Source organism: Giraffa tippelskirchi, chromosome 5, assembly GCF_054371585.1.
Source record: "Giraffa tippelskirchi isolate mGirTip1 chromosome 5, T2T-mGirTip1v1.2.pri, whole genome shotgun sequence".
NCBI lineage: Eukaryota > Metazoa > Chordata > Mammalia > Artiodactyla > Giraffidae > Giraffa > Giraffa tippelskirchi.
Window position 1 is genome coordinate 11,860,953 of NC_137279.1, and position 17,635 is coordinate 11,878,587.

At 41.3% G+C, this 17,635-nt stretch overlaps 1 protein-coding gene across 1 annotated transcript in view; it reads left to right on the top strand.

Annotated features, from left to right (window-relative positions):
• Window positions 1-17,635, top strand: part of KCNK2 (potassium two pore domain channel subfamily K member 2) — a 483,277-nt gene that overhangs the window by 165,068 nt on the left and 300,574 nt on the right. The window lies entirely within an intron of this gene.

Sequence of the window (17,635 nt, forward strand, 5' to 3'; positions counted from 1 at the left end):
CAGCTTCCTCATTTATAAAAATGGAAATAATGCACAGAAACCCACTTGAGTAATTAAATGAAACAAGATGTAAGAAATCGTACATCTCAATGAGTTAGGAAACCCATTGATTCACAAATGGTATTTGTTGAACATGTATGAGGCACTAGGTCTCTTAGCTTGCATTTAAATTAGTGGCAGCTCTTGATACGGTGAGAGTAAAAAAAAAATTGTATTTTCTACTGCCCATTCGAACCTCATTTGTGAGCTAGCCTTTGACAAATCATAGGTTGGTCCTTGTATTAGAGTCCTACAGCTTTTGTAACAAAGCACCACAGCCATGCTTAAAACAAAAGAAGTTTATTGTCTGACAGACCCCTAAGCTACAATTCTGAAGTCAAGTTGCTGGCAGGGCAACAACCCCCCGACCACCACTGGAGCCTCTAGGGTGGATCCTTCCTTGCCTCTTCCATTTTCTGGTAGCCCCAGATGTCCCTTGGCTTATGGCTGCATAACTTCAATCTCTCCTCCAATATCACATGGCCGTCTCTGTTCTGTGTCCAAATTCCCTTCTTCTTACTAGGACACCAGCGATATTGGATTAAAGGTCCACCCTAAGAAGCTTATCTGAACTTGATTACATCTGCGAAGACCCATTTTCAAGTAAGATCGTATTCATAGACACCAGATGTTAGGACTTCACCCTATCTTTAGGGGAACACAATTCAGCCTGTAAGAGTCCCATAGGTTTCTCCGGCCTCTCTAAGATGATGAAAAGTCCTCCAGACATTTTTGTTCTCAAGCTGAGACATCTATTCTGCTGTAATAATTACTCACCTCCTTCCATAGTCACAGTTCAGAGCTCCTTGCCTTCCCAAGCTTTTTTGTCTGTTTTGTTCATGGCTGAATCCTCAGTATGTTAGATAGTTGTTATTCAGTTGCTCACCCACGTCCAACTCTTTTGTGATCCCATGAACTGTAGTCTGCCAGGCCCTCTATCCATGGGATTTTCCAGGCAAGAATACTTGAGTAGGATGCCATTTCCTCTCCAGAGCATTTTCTGATCCAGGGACAGAACCTGCATCTCCATGTCTCCTGCATTGCAGGCAGATTCTTTACCAGTGAGCCACTGGGGAAGCCCCATGTTAGATAGTACCTGGTTTATAATAGGCACTTAATAATTATTTGTTGAATGGGTGAAGAAATAAATGAATGAATGGGAAAGGCATATGAAAATAAAAACATCAACTGTATTACAGATATGAGATTATATCTGAGAATTGAGCAAATGTATTGAGCAAACTTAGTTGCAAGGCCTCTTAGGCCACTGGAGGACATGTGTTCTCCAAGGGCAGACCAGCTGTAACTGGGAGTAACAGGGAGGGGGAGTGATAATTATGCCAGTTTATCACTTCTAAATCTGCTTACAGATAACAGGGGAGAGTGAGCCAGGGGTGGATAGAGCCCAGGAGCTTCATGACAGGGAAGCTTGCTCCACAAGGAAAAGAACACCAGGAGCTGAGAAGCAATGCTCTGTGGTAAGACTTCCAAAGAATAGCAAGGAGAGATAAGAAAAGCCTTCCTAAGTAATCAGTGCAAAGAAACAAAGGAAAACAATAGAATGGGAAAGACTAGAGATCTCCTCAAGAAAATTAGAGATACCAAGGGAACATTTCATGCAAAGATGGGCACAATAAAGGACAGAAATGGTATGGACCTAAAAGAAGCCGAAGATATTAAGAAGAGGTGGCAAGAATACACAGAAGAACTATACAAAAAAAGATCTTAATGACCCAGAAAACCATGATGGTGTGATCACTCACCTGGAGCCAGACATCCTGGAGGTGAAGTCAAGTGGGCCTTAGGAAGCATCACTACAAACAAAGCTAGCGGAGGTGATGAAATTCCAGCTGAGCTATTTCAAATCTGAAAAGATGATGCTGTGAAAGTGTTGCACTCAATATGCCAGCAAATTTGGAAAACTTAGCAGTGGCCACAGGACTGGAAAAGGTCAGTTTTTGCTGACAAAGGTCTGTCTAGTCAAAACTATGGTTTTTCCAATAGTCATGTACGGATGTGAGAGTTGGACCATAAAGAAAGCTTAGTGCCAAAGAATCGATGCTTTTGAACTGTGGTGTTGGAGAAGACTCTTGAGAGTTCCTTGGACTGCAAAGACATCCAACCAGTCAATCCTAAAGGAAATCAGTCCTAATATTCATTGGAAGGACTGATGCTGAAGCTCCAATACTTTGGCCACCTGATGCAAACAACTGACTCATTGGAAAAAAAACCCTGATGCTGGGAAAGATTGAAGGCAGGAGGAGAAGGGGATGACAGAGGATGAGATGGTTGAATTGCATCACCGACTCAATGGACATGAGTTTGAGCAAGCTTTGGGAGTTGGTGATGGACAGGGAAGCCTGGCATGCTGCAGTACATAGGGTCGCAAAGAGCTGGACACAACAGAGCGACTGAATGAGTGGTGATGTCCAGATTGACTGCTGTCAAAGAGGTGTTGGATGGGGTTACATGGATGTGTCGTAGTGCTGATCACATTTAGAATTTGATTAAAGTTTGGACTCCAAACTTTAGGAAGAAACTCTTCCCACTAATGTGATTTTAAAAACTCCCACCCCCCAAAACTGTGAGCAACAACAACAAAACAGATAAATTGGACTTCATCAAAATGAAAACTTTCATGTATCAAAACAGTATAAAGAAAGGAAAAAAATAAACTAACCAAAGCATAGGAGAAAATATTTGCAGTATATCTGATAAGCATAAAGTGTATGTGCGTGCTCAGTCACATGCAACCCTTGGCAACCCCATGGGCTGTAGCCCTCCAGGCTCCTCTGTCCATGGAATTCTCCAGGCGAGAATACTGGTGTGGATTGCCAGTTCCTTCTCCAGGGAATCTTCCTGACCCAGGGATCAAATCCACGTCTCTTGTTATCTCCTGCATCAGCAGGCAGACTCTTTACCACTGTGCCACCTGGGAAGCCTCTAATATATCTGATGGGGTCTAGTATTCAGAATATATAAAGAATTCCTATAACTCAACAATAAAAGGAAAAAAATTAAAAAGTGAGCACAAGACTTGAAGAGACTTTTCTCTGAAAAGATATACAGATGGTCAAAAGATGAATAAACCATCTTAAAAAAAGAAGAATGTTAAAAGATGCTCAACATCATTAGTCACTGTAGTGAAATACTACATTTCATACCTACTAGGAAAATATAGTAATACTTTATAAAAAAAGGAAAATAATAAGTGTTGACAGGATGTGGAGAAATTGGAACCCTTGTGCATTGCTGGTGGAAATATAAAATTGTTCAGCTGCTGTGAAAAATATTTTAATGGTTTCTCAAAAAATGAAGCATAGGATTACCATATGGCTTAGCATTCATACTCCTAGGTGCATACTGAAAAGAAGTGAAAACAGGTATTCAAGCAAATATCTATACTCATGTTCATGGCAGCACTCTACAACAGCTATAAGGTGAAAACATCGCAAAAGTTCATCAGTGGCTGAATGAATAAACAAATCATGGTATATATATAAATGGAATATCATCCAGTCATAAAAGAAATGAAGTACTGATGCATGCTACACCATGGCATGTATCAAAAATATGGAATCTGCCAGCCAATGCAGGATACATGGGTTTGATCCCTGGTCTAGGGAAAATTTGGAGAAGGCAATGGCAACCCACTCCAGTACTTTTGCCTGGAAAATCCCATGGACAGAGGAGCATGGTAGACTGCAGTCCATGGGGTCACGAAGAGTCAGACACGACTGAGCGACTTCACTTTCATGCATTGGAGAAGGAAATGGCAACCCACTCCAGTGTTCTTGCCTGGAGAATCCCAGGGACAGGGGAGCCTGGTGGGCTGCCGTCTGTGGGGTCGCACAGAGTCAGACACGACTGAAGCGACTTAGCAGCAGCAGCAGCTAGGAAGATTCTACAAGCCACAGGGCAACTAAGCCCATGTGCCGTAACTACTGAAACCCTTCCTCTAGAGCCGGCCAGTAGCAACTACCGAGCTCAAGTACCTAGAGCCCATGCTCCACAACAAGAGAACCTGCTGCAGTGAGAAGCCAGAGCTCCACAATGGAGAGTAGTCCCTGCTTACTGCAACTAGAGAAAGCCTGTGCAAAGCAACGGAGAGCAGCACTATATATATATATATATATATGCGTTTATATACACATACATACATATGTGCATGTGAGCTCAGTTGTGTCCGACTCTTTGCAACCACATGGTTCTGTAAGTTGCCAGGTTCCTCTGTCCATGGGATTTTCCAGGCAAGAATACTGGAGTGGTTTGCCATTTCCTTCTCCAGGGGATCTTCTCAACCCAGGGATTGAACAGATTGGTGATTACCAAGGGCTGGGAGTAAGGGGAATACAAAGTGTCTCCTTAATGGAAATGGGCTTTTCTTTTGGGGGTGATGATAATATTTTGGAACTCGATAGAGGTAATGGTTGTACAACACTATGAATGTAGTAAATGCTACTGAATTGTTCACTTAAAAAATAACTAGGTTGTTTGTATTTTATTTTTTGGCCAAGATATGAGGCATGTGAGATCTTAGTTCCCTGACCAGGGATCGAACCCGTGCCCCCTGTAGTGGAAGCATGGAGTCCTAACCACTGGACTGCCAGAGAAGTCCCTGAATTGTTTACTTTAGAATGGTTAATATTAGGTCATATGAAAATTGCCTCAATAAGCATGGCAACAACAACAACAAAAATCCCATCTTTGGTAGAATACACAAAAACCTAACGACCTCTGGGAAGGTGTCAGCCACTTAAAAAGACAGAACAAGGAAGAGCGTGCTTAGGTTAGAGAGCTAGCACTACCAAAGCCATTCATGCAACAGATTTTTATTGAGCATCTATTGTGTGCCAAGCTCTAGTTTATGTACTTGGAATGTATCATTGAATTAAAGTAAACAAAGCCCCTCTTCTCATGGAATTTGTGTTATAATGAGGGGAGACATAATATATAAGAGACAATTTATAAAAGATATTCAAAGAATATAAAGTGCTATATATATATATAAAAAAAAACTTGTGGTAGTGTAAGTGAGATCAGGAGTACTGAGGGGATTTTTCAATCTTAAATAAGATGATCAGGGTAAGTCTCATTGAACAAGTAACACAAGCACAGATTTGAAAGCAGTGAGGGAATTAGCTCTGTGGATATCTGGGGAAAGAGTCTTCCAAGCAAAAGGGATATGCTTTGTATTTCTAAGAACAAGGAGGCTGGAATGGAATGAGAGTGGGGGATAGGAAAGTGGGAAGAGTGGTAGAAAGGTAACAGTGAGGTCAAACCCTTTAGTGTCCTATGGGCAACTATAGAGTTTGGACGTTTACTACCCGATGCATGAGAATTTGTTGTAGTGTTTTGAGTTATATAACTGAACTTTTATGTTTTTGATAAATGACTATGACTACTGAATTAAGCACAGACAAAAGAGAGGCAAAGATGGAAACAGGGAGACGAATTAGGCATCTGTTGTAGTTGCCTCCGAGAGACGAGGGTGCATGAGACCAGGATAGTAGCAATAAAGGTGGGGAGAAGCGGTCAGATCCTGGATATATGTTGAAGATGGTGCTGACAGGATTTCCTTGCTGGCTTGGCTCTTCTTTGTGAGAGGAAGAAGAACCGTCAAGGATAGCTCTGAGGTGTTGACCTGAAACCTGGAGGGATGGAATGACCGTGAATTGATGTGAGAAGACCATGGACCGAGTGGTTTGGGCAAGGAAGATCCTGGGAGGGTTTTGGACACGTTAGGTGGAAGATGTTCTTTAAATATGCAAAGGGAGTTGTTATATAGGCTGTGGGCTATATGAAGACACAGAGTCTGGGAGAGAAATCTGAGCTTGGGGGTATAAATTGGAAGCTGTTGCAATGTAAGTAGTACTTAAGATCCCAGTCTCTAAAGGGGCTGAGTAGAGATAGGGAAGTGAGGAGGGCTGGGATCTGGGAGAGTGCCAGCATTAGGAACTTGAGGGACAAAGAGGCACCAGCACAGGAGATGAGAATGAGCAACGAGTGAGATGCGAGGAAAGTCAGGAAAACGTGGAATCCTGGAAATTACAAGGGAAGTCATGGCCATGCAGTGTCATGGATGCTGTAGTGATCCCGTGTATCAGACACTGCTGTGTGTTCTGTCAGGTGTGGACTGAGAACTCACCACTGGATTTGTCAGTGGGATTGCTACTGGGGACCTTTATAAGAGCAGTTTCAGAGCACTGGTCAGAGGGATCCTGCTCAGGTGAATTTAGGAGAGAGGAGCAGGAGAGGGATTGTAGACAAGGAGTGCAAATAATTTTTTTGGATAAATTTTGCTACCAAGCAGGGGCAGAAGCTGGCAAAGGAAGTGGTTTCAAGAGAAGTTATTTGAAAGTGGGAAAAATAAGAGCATATGTATAAAACACATTAGAGATGAGCATAAATAAACCAGGAGATCTTAAAGGCTGGTGCTGAGTGTCCAAGTAAAGATGAAGACTGCGGCTGAGTAAGGAGGACTAGAAGCAAGAAGCCGACATCTCAGTGCTGATGGGATCATGTGGGATGTGAACAAGAGGGAGACTCTGTGAAGGGACCAGTGGAACTGATTCTATTCCCTTCATCACACAGGCAAGGAGACATGGGAAATTCTTGTCAGAATCCACCGTATAACACACTGTATGTACTTCTTACAGTTGATAACAGCGTGCTTTCGGCAGCAATACCTTTCATCCCCAAGTCTTGGTTTCTTCGGCTGTAAAATATGGCTAACGGGGGACACCTCATTAGTACACTGCATGCAAAGGTCTTAGAAGAGTGTAGGACACATAGAAAATATTATTTGTTATTGTTATAATGGTCATTCTCAACCAGCTCTTTTTTCACCTTTACAAAATCACAAATTAAGTAATTCCTCTAATTTCTGCATTGTGTATGTAGGACTGATAGGAAAAGTATCTAGCAGCCAGTTTATCATCTGCAGTGACCAATGAGTGGCCACCAGCTATGGTGCTTGAGCAGGGTTCTGGGGTCCCTTGCAGCGTGAAACATTATCCCTTTGTTCAGTGGACTGTGGAGGGGTGAGTGTGTGAATGAGGATGGGGTGGGAAGCCTGTGGGGACGACAGCCATGGTAACCAGGTGACAGCTATTTACACACATGATATAATATTTCAGGATTATAACAGCCTGATGAATAGTGTGGATCCTATCTGAATTTAGAAAAGAATTATAATTTTCAGAGGGGGCAACATCAGAGTGGACAACCCTTACTGAAATGTGTAATGGAGATGCTTCTTTCTGTTGGCTAGCTTAGTTTTTTAAAAGCAGGGAAAGTTAGCAGAAACAGAAGCTTCGGATGAAAAGGTTCCTCTACGTTAGCATGCCTCTGTGTGTGTGCGTGTGCGTATTTTGGAGTAGGGGGACTTTTTTTCCTGGGCTGCCTCCTCTGCTTACCCTGCACGGAAGAACATTCTGGCGTATTTATTGGTTAAATTGTTGGGAATACTGATTCACTGTGTGTGGAAGGCTGTGCATTTATTTACCCGTGAGTTGTTTCTACTGCAGCCTCCATCAGATAACCAGATGCATGAGGTCAGCTGTTTTTCTCCTTTTTTCTTGCCTTTATAAAATGCACTTGTTACTTTTTAGAATCCTGTACCACTTAACCAATTAGAGGATAATAGGAGCCTAGGTAGCCTTCTGATGAGGCTTTTAGTTTAGGTCAAGTGCTCTGCTGCTGTCTTTGATTTGGAATGGTGTCTTATATACTATTTTAATTCACTGAATGTTTGTTTTCATGGAGGAATTCATGGGTGTAGAATGATTGACCACACACAATTAAGGCCACTAGTTTCTCTAATTAACACCATTAAAGTCTCATTCTAACTGCTAACTAGTAAAATGAACTTTAAAATATAAAAGAAATGATTAATGTAAAGGGCACCCTGCTCCTTTAATAAATGACAGAAGTGTCAAGGGATATGTTTTCAAAAGAAGCAAGTAATCAAAGTGAAGAAACAAAATCAGAGTATTTTAAGAAATGTAATAGATATTCCTGTAAGCTAATGAAATCCATGAAGATTAAAGATTGATATAAAAGGTTAAGTAACTGTAAATAGCAAACAACTGAGAACGAAGAAAATAGGAATCAAAGTTAATGAAAGCATGTTTAAAAATTGTCAATAATGACACCATCAAAAACACAACAGACTTCCTGAAATTTTCAAGAGGAAGGGAATGGAAGTGGTTAGATTAAGAGATGAATACCACTTTGCTCAAAATGGCATTTATCCAGAAATGATGGAGGACACAATTATTAACTGAACTTTTAGCACACACAATGTGGATGATTGAATATTACAAATATATGTGATAAATCACTTTGTCCTTTTGCATTTGAAAGGTTTAGAAAATGATAGTTATAATGCTAAATTCCTTTGTAATTTGACTGTCTCTTCATCTAAAGTATATACATAAACATGTACTATCAGTTATCTTAGGTCAAGTTCTCTGGAAACCAGATGCAGAGACACAGAGAGTGTGTGAAGGAAATTTAGTAGGGGGTACTCTTGGGATCAGCGCCTACGAGGGAGTGAGGGAAGCAGGTCTGTTGAACTGTGATGCACACAGCCCTCAGCTAGAGTCTTTAGAGTTACCCAGAATCAGTGAGTGACGTAGGGCAACTCTGGCTTCATACTCACATCAGCCAGCCGTTGGATATGAATTGCCCTTGTCAGTGGGACATAAACTTGGATGAGGCTGGCCCTCTGACTCAGGGAGAGTCTCAGCTCTGAGAGGTCAGCAGCCAATTGTCCCGGCAGCCTGTGGAAAGGGTGCCAAGAGCCTGAAGAGGGATCTGGGTGACACTCCACAGCACCCACCCCACTAGTTGCAATGGAGTATCTTCTCTTAGGTAGGACATATGTCTTCATGTTATCCTTTTCTTCTAAAGAATGATATTCGTTAACATTAGGGAGCTAGGCAGATCATATTGAAGGAGATATTGTTAGGGCTATCTGAGAATAGCGTATAGAGGAAGAAAATAAGATTAAAAAAATCAAATTACCACTGTCCTAGAGCAGATTCGAATAGACACTTTTCTAGACATTCAGTAAACCGTATTTGTTCTTTCATATCAATTACTGTAATATCCAACCCAGTGACCTGAAAGATTTAATGCAGCTACTAAAAAATATGCCTAACTTTCACTAGGCAATGGTTTATGCTTGATAATAGCTGTGCTAATGTTACATTTGCTTCCTTGGGACTCTCAGCTTTATCATTTTTTTAAGAATGGAAGTGATGTATGGCCCCTTAGACTCCTATGATTATCCTTATTCCATAGCTGTGAAAATAAGAAAGTCATTTTCTGGAATACATTTACCCGAAGAAAAGGAGAACTGGGTTAAGACAAATAAATTGTTAGAACTTAGTAGGAATTAAACCAGCTGCTTAATTCAGATCTGCTACATCTCACACTGGTTTCTTCCTTCAATAAAACAGAAAGCCCAGGAGGGCACTGTGGTCCCTTATTACTTGATTTCTGTACAGCAGTGATGCTATGACCGATTTGTCCTTCTGGAGACTTGCCCTCGTTGGCTTTTGAGACACTAGTTCCTTCATGATTATTTCGTTGCTCCATTTCTCCAGCTCCTCCAGGCTCTATAAGGACTCCACTTCCTCTTTCCACTCTTTATGTGTGAATGTCTCCCTGAGTTAGTGTCCCTTTTCTTTTTTGTCCACATTATACTGGTCTGGTATGATGTAATTTATTTTATGGCTTCAAACCTACCGATGTTCTGGGGATGTTTGAATGTCTGTCCACAGAGTTCTAGATGAGCAAGTCTAGTGGCCTGCTAGACAACTTCATTTGCATGTTCCACAGACGTATCAACTCAGCACATAAACTAGAACACACCAACTAATAATAATCATCCAATATTTTCTATCTTGGTGGCTGTCATTATCATTTATGGTCATCCCAGTTGGCCAACTAGGAAAACAGAATCATCCTTGACCTCATCTCTCCTGCCACAAGCTGGTGCCCAATCTTTTTATTCTGTCTTGCTATCTCTTAAAACAATCTTCTTCTTTTCCCCTTATATCTGTGTATCAACTATATCTTTTTTTTCATTGCAGCTTTGCCTTCTTTCAATCATTTTTAACATGATGAAAAAGATCTTATTTTCTAACAGTTGTGAGAGTTTCTTCTGAGGAAGAAATACTCTTTATGGGAATATGCCTTGATATGCCTGCTTTGGGGCAGCTGAACCACCCCAGGCAGAAAAGTATACAGGAATCTGACATCAGAGCAGAGGGCATGCTGGCCAAATAGACGGAAAAACATTTCTTGCTGCTGAGAATATGCCCAAAAGGAGTGAGAAAGTCACAGTGATACAGTAAGGAAAGAGAAATAGGTAACTGCCTAGGGAAACCCAGTTAGACTCTAGTGGGCCACAGTGGATGGCCAAGGGCATTTTGTGTTGTTGACATGTAAACCTTTCTGCATCTTATCTAAGAAAATTTCAGTGTAGATTTCAAAACAAAATAAGAAAAAAACAATAAACTAAAGACCTGGTGTGGGATTCCCTGGTGGCTCAGATGGCAAGGAATCTACCTGCAATACAGGAGATGCAGGTTCAATACCTGGGTCAGGAAGATCCCCTGGAGAAGGGAATGGCAACCCACTCCAGTATTCTTGCCTGGAGAATCCCATGGACAGAGGAGCTTGGTGGGTTACAGTCTCTGGGGTCACAAAGAGTCAGACATAACTGAGCAACTAACACTCACAAAGACTTGGTGTAAATGAAGGAAGTTTTTTATTGTGTGTTTGAAATCAGAGGAGAAAACTGGATTATCGTTGGGATTGATATTGAAAGGAAATAGAAGCCTGAGAGACTGGAAAAGCCAGGAAACAAAAACTCTCTGGGGAGCTAGCAGAGCTCTCTGAAAGGGCCCTGGACTTGGGGGAATCCCAGGGCATTCTTATTGTGTCACTAGACAGGGTCAATGCTGCTGACGTCAGGGTTACACATTGGTCACGCTGTCATCAGCCCCACTGTGCCTTCTAAAGTACAAGCACGTCTTCTGCAAAATACCTCAGTGATTACCTGTAGTTTCCACATAGAATCTATACTTCTCATCAGTATAGAATCTACGCTTCTCATCAGTGAACACACAATCTATTACCACCTGCACCAACATCTCTTGTCATTTTTCTCCCATCTCTAAACTCTAGTTAAATGCAGGTAATAAACATGTCCCTGGTTTGACTGTCTTCTCTATGATTTGATGCCTACTTTCTTGTCTTTGTCTGGCTAAGCTCATATATTGATAAACATGAAAATATTTTCCCTACCTTTTCCATCTTCCCCTGCCTTTCCTCCTTTTTTCATTCACCTAATGCCTGAACCATCCGCTTCTGCCTATTCATCAAGTTGGGAATTGGAGAAAAGGAATTTTCATTTCTTGGACTATATAACATGCCAATATTTGAATGGCATGTTCATGTATCAAAACAGATATGGGTGATATGAGATGGAGAAAATAGCATTTATTGGAATTCTTCTTGGAGAAGGCACATATTTGGAAGAAACTCAGTAGGTATGCTTATGGAATTAGGAATGGTGGTTAAGTGATCAAGTTAGTTTCGTAGGTATACAAAGAAAATTACAACACAGTGTGGAAAGTGTGATGGAAAGGGCCTGCAGAAGGACCTAAGGGAGTACAAAAAAGACACTTGACCAATTTCAGGTACTAGGAGACTCCGTTTCTGAACCCTGCATGCCTGGATCCTAAAACAACTAGAAGCTATTTTCAGTATTTACAAAAGCCAGTAGAAATGATTCATTATTATTGCAGACCTGCCTATGCTAATTAAAATGTCAATTTTCTTTGCTTTAGCCTGGAATTATAATTAGCACACTGTAGAAATACCAATTTTGCTAGGTTGTTTTAAATTGATGAAGGTAAAGTCCCTTATAGATAGTTGGACTTTTCCTTCTTCTGTCTAGTGAGGCTTCTATCGCCATACTCATCTGCCATATTGTCCCACTTTAAAAATGTCAATTTCTCCTCTCTCCTGGCCCCATTCTATCCCTAGATCTTTATCTCGTACACAAATTCCGTGCATTTCTCTAAGCATAATGCCTACTTCGTAAACTTGTGGTTTTACTGCTGTGGTAAAGTATAATTTCAAAGTGATATCTCTTTCCCATTCTCTGATTTAAGCAAAACCTGTCTGTTTCATTATCCTCCTGGTGAGTTCCATTTGCCTCTCTATAGATTACAGGTGTGACTTTCATTTGTGAAGATGGGAGTTCTTCCTGTGAAGTCAATTCAAAGAACCCCAACTGGGGAAGAAGAAGAGTCTCAGGAAAAAATAAAAGCAGAAATATTTGTTCTTCAAGGATGTTCTAGGCCTTTTGATGCTTCTCTGCTGCTTTGTGTGGGAGTGCCCTCCAAGGGGGCCAGAGAGGGAAAGCACCTGGATTCTTTGTTCTTAGGACTTCTGGAACATTTTTTGCTATGATTTTTCATATAATAGTACCTTTCCAAAGCATCTGGTAAGTGTTTTAAGTTGTTTCACATCTATCATCTTATTTGATTCTCCTAGCAGCTGTTTCCAAGACCCATGAAATTCTGGAGCTGAAAGATAGCTTGAGGTCATTTAGGTTAATCCTGTTCCTCTTACAGCAAAAGAAGCCCATTCTGAGATTAAGTGGTGAAGATCTGACCATCACTACTAGGTCTTGGCCTGTGCCCTTTTTGAACAAAGTAGATCATCAGAGTCTCAAATTCCTCCCTTCCCAATTCCCATCAGGGAAAAGCCCACTCTGGTTTCTCGGTGAGCTCTAGGTGTTTTGCAGACAATGGAACTAAGGGCTTTAAATTTCTTCTACAAAAAAAATAAAGGTTGTGATTAAATAGTTCTTGCTCCAGGGCCTACTTTTTATGCTCCTTTTTGTATTAACCTCATGGGCTTCCCTGGTGGCTCAGACGGTAAAGCGTCTGCCTGCAATGCTGGAGACCCAGGTTCCGTCCCTGGGTTAGGAAGATCACTGGAGAAGGAAATGGCAACCCACTCCAGTACTCTTGCCTGGAAAATTCCATGGACTGAGGAGCCTGGTGGGCTACAGTCCATAGGGTCGCAAAGAGTCAGACATGACTGAACGACTTCACTCACTTCACTCATGCTAGTGATAACTAGTCCAGCTACACTTTGGTTCTCTCCTTTGATTCCTGGAGATAAGAAAATCATTTATTTTTTGGGGTCATGGAGGGAGGGTAGATTTTGTAACCTGTCACTTATGCCAGTTCCTAGGGAGCTTTCAGGCTTCCCAGTGGCTCAGTGGTAAAGAATCCACCTGCCAATGCAGAAGACGCAGGTTTGATACCTGGGTCAGAAAGATCTCCTGGAGAAGGGAATGGCAACCCACTCCAGTACTCTTGTCTGGAAAATCCCATGGACAGAGGAGCCTGGCAGGCCTCAGTCCATGGAGTTGCAAAGAGTCAAACACAGCTGAGTGACTGAGCATGCACGCATGGGAGATTTCAATCAAGATGTTTAATAACCCAAAAAGGAACTAAGAGCCAATTTATAAATATCTGGAAGAGTCCCCAGTAACCCACCACCCAGGATGCTGTTCAGAGCTCAGTAGAGATTGTGGCACAATCCAGGGAGCCTGTAGAAGGCCCCTTATCCTTTGCCTTTGAATGTTGGTTGGACTGGTAGAGCTGATTTTTGACCTGACTACCCACTTAATCTCCCCATGACAGAGGTAAAAGAGAAAAAAGTGGCCCATGACCTGACTCAGAAGACAGACTTTGCCCCGGTCAACTTAATGTAAGTGGTCTCATGTGGATCCTGTAATCACATTAAGGGAGTATGATCTTTCCTACCTTAGCAAGGCCTTTGCCTCTAGCTCTGAACTCAGATTAGCAACTCCTCCTGCACAGGAGAGGATTAGCTAGAGCAGTCTGGGGTCAGGAGGAAAAAAGCTGCCTTCTAACACAAGGCTGACTTCAGAGAGCAGCTGTAAGGCAAGAAAGCATTAATGCAAGCAGACTACTTGGAACACAATAAGGACTCACCACAGTTCAGCACTTATTGTTATTTTTTTTTAAGATTTTTTTATGTGGACCATTTTTAAAAGTCTTCGTTGAGTTTGTTACAATACTGCTTCTGTTTTGGCCCCGATGTATGTGGGATCTTAGCTCCCCACCCAGGGATGGAACCTGTACCTCCTGCATTGGAAGGTGGAGTCTTACCCACTGGACCACCAGGGAAGGCCCTCAGCTCTTATTATTCCTGGGTGCTCCTCCTCCTCTGGGGAATTGTGGTAACCAAGATAAATCCCATCATATACGAAGTATAAACGTTTGAGCTACACTGGGAAAGTGAGCCCATAGGTAAGGTGAAATCTTTACTTTTTTCCCTAGCTCAGGGGTCCAGTCTTGGTTAGCAATAATGACATAAAGCTGCAGGAATCTTTCCATTTTTACAGGTTGAGACTAGGAGAAAGCATCTATCAACTTCTATAGTTTTAGCAGATGTTTGTTCAGCTACAGTTTACATTTTTACTCAGACACCCTTTTAAGGGCTTATCTCATGTTCTTGTGTACACCCTTGTACTGCTGCTGCTGCTGCTGCTAAGTCGCTTCAGTCGTGACCAACTCTGTGTGACCTCATAGATGGCAGCCCACCAGGCTCCCCCGTCCCTGGGATTCTCCAGGCAAGAACACTGGAGTGGGTTGCCACTTCCTTCTCCAATGCATGAAAGTGAAAAGTGAAAGTGAAGTCACTCAGTCGTGTCCTACCCCTAGCGACCCCATGGACTGCAGCCCACCAGGCTCCTCCATCCATGGGATTTTCCAGGCAAGACTACTGGAGTGGGCTGCCATTGCCTTCTCCAGTCATTGTACTAAAACATCTATTTTGTATATCTCTGACTGAATCATTCTAGGTTGATAGAAAACACTCTCTCTTATTAATGCCTCCAATCATTGTGCCTTCCAAGCTATTAATGCCCCTGAATTTAGGTGTTCAAGTGCTCTGTTAGTTTAGTCCTATTTATTAAAAGTTTAGGAGGTTCATGATTCCAAATCTTTTCTAGGTCTTACCATTGGAGTAGCTCAAAGCCAGGCAGCTGGTGTGCAATCTAAGTTTTACTATTAATACTTACTTGTGCTGGAACTCTGATCAAGATACTTAGTCTATGTTTGTATTAGTTTCCACATTTGCAAAACAGAGGTAATAATAGAACAGCCAAACAGGATTAAAAGAGTTAATATACAGAAAGCACTTAGAGATCTATCTAATGTTTATAGTAAACATCACCACTGCAATTATTCTGTAACTAAAAGCAATATTATCCTAAAGGCCATCAACCCTGAATATTCATTGGAAGGACTGATGCTGAAGCTGAAGCTCCAATACTTTGGCCACCTGTTGAGAAGAGCCAACTCATTGGGAAAGACCCTGATGCTGGGAAAAATCGAAGGCAGGAGGAGAAGGGGGCAGCAGAGGATGAGATGGTTGGGTGGCATCATCGACTCAATGGACATGAGTTTGAGCAAACTCTTGGAGATAGTGAATGACGGGGAAGCCTGCCATACTGCAGTTCATGGGGTTGCAAAGAATCAGACATGACTTCACAACTGAATAACAACAAAAGCAATATTAAGATCCCTCCCACACAGGGAACTATATTTAATATCCTATGATAAACTATAATGGAAAATAATATAAAAAAGAATGTATATATATGTATAACTGAATCACTTTGCTGTATAGCAAAGCTTGGTGCAACATATTAAATCAGTTATACTTCAATAAAAAAATAGATTCCTTCCCATAATGCTTTATGGGGACCATGTAATTTATGAAATATGTTACTACCTTACCTCCTTGCAATATCAACTTTGGGTCTTAGGATCCCCCATTGTTGGAAAGATGCCATAAACTATAAGGAGATAAGTTTTGGAAATGAACAATGTAAATAAAATAAAGAAAAACTCAACTACCACCTAAAAACAAAAAGGATTCAGTAGTTTTTAACATATCAGTAACCATTCTCTCTAGAAACTCAAGTCCATTTAATTTAAGAACTGATATAATTCTTCCAACAACAAAAAAACATATTAATGCTACAGAGACTTTTTTCTACTAAAAGAGAATGGAGTGAGCTCTGTACATGAGTAGGAACGTTCTAGAACTCTCTGCCAGGATTTCATTTACCTAGTAATTTCAGTCTTGTTCTAAAAGCTAAATTATTTGAATGTCCTTGTATTTGTCTATAGACTTTCCTCTTTTTTTTCCTTCAGCTGAGGTCAGTGATTTTCTACATTAGTGACCGAGATGACTGTGAAGACCGCTGTATATAAACCTTGTATACTGTCCTTTAGATCAGTTTGAGGGATTTTTGAAGGATAGTTTTGATTATAAACAATTACGGCTTTATCTATGGAGACATAGGATTAATTTGCCTACCACTGATCTCCTGCAGGTTGGCCTTCCAGTTAAGTAATTGAGTTTCCTTGAAGTTCCATGGATATTGGTTTTGAGTCAGTGGTTAAGATGATCAGTCCTAATCAACTGCAAATTTGGACACCGACCTCCTATCTTCATCTGTACCACCATGGCAGGAAGGTGCTGGAGTTATCCTCAACAGTGAATACTTAAGATGAAAGGATATGATTGGAACCAAGGTTCTGTTAACTAACATTGCTGTTGTACCTTGGCCCCTGTTCAAACCAGGAAAGGGGACATTCTTCCTTAATTATGCAGCATAGGAGCCCTAGAGGCCCAAAGTTTGGGTCCCTCTTTTATCATCTGAAATACAAATATGATAGACTTCTATGCACAGCCCAAGCAAGTCTGGTATATGGGACCATTGGCTATTGGCACCAAATTGTGTGATAACCATGGCTTGCGTGGGTGCATGCTAAGTCACTTCAGTCATGCCTGACTCTTTGTGACCCCGCTGACTGTGGCCTGCCAGGCTCCTCTGTCCACGGGATTCTCCAGGCAAGAATACTGGAGTGGGTTGCCATTCCATTCTCCAAGATGGAATAGTATACATACATAGATTTTATACATTTACAAATCTTACTTTTTAAATTTTGAAGAGGCAAAATTCTTCCTCTATCTTTTCCAGCAGAGTTAGAAGGTTAAGAAAGATGTAAGACTAAAACCCTAAACCTCAGTTTTTCAGCCTCTAGCACTTTTCTGCTTGTTATATTATTGAAATCAAGTCATTCTGTATATGTCATGTTCCTATAGTCTGTTGGCTCCAAGCAGCAATAACAACAGTAGAAAGTTTGAATATCATTTTCCAAGCACTTGTGACAAGCAGTTTAAAGTATTATCTTCTTTAATTCTCATAAGTACCCTCCAAAAAATTATTTGCTATTTTATAAATGAATAAATAGATGCTCAGAGAGGGTTAGGAACTTGTTTGTGGATCCATAGCAGAAAGATGACTGATCTTTGAATCAAACCCAAATCTGTCTGACTCCAGCTTTCAAGCCCTAAAACTTGATTCTCCACCACCTTTCCACTCTGGGAGTGAGGTGGAGACCCAGACCTGCCACATCACAGTCTCTCTTCATGTCCCTTCATCCACAATATT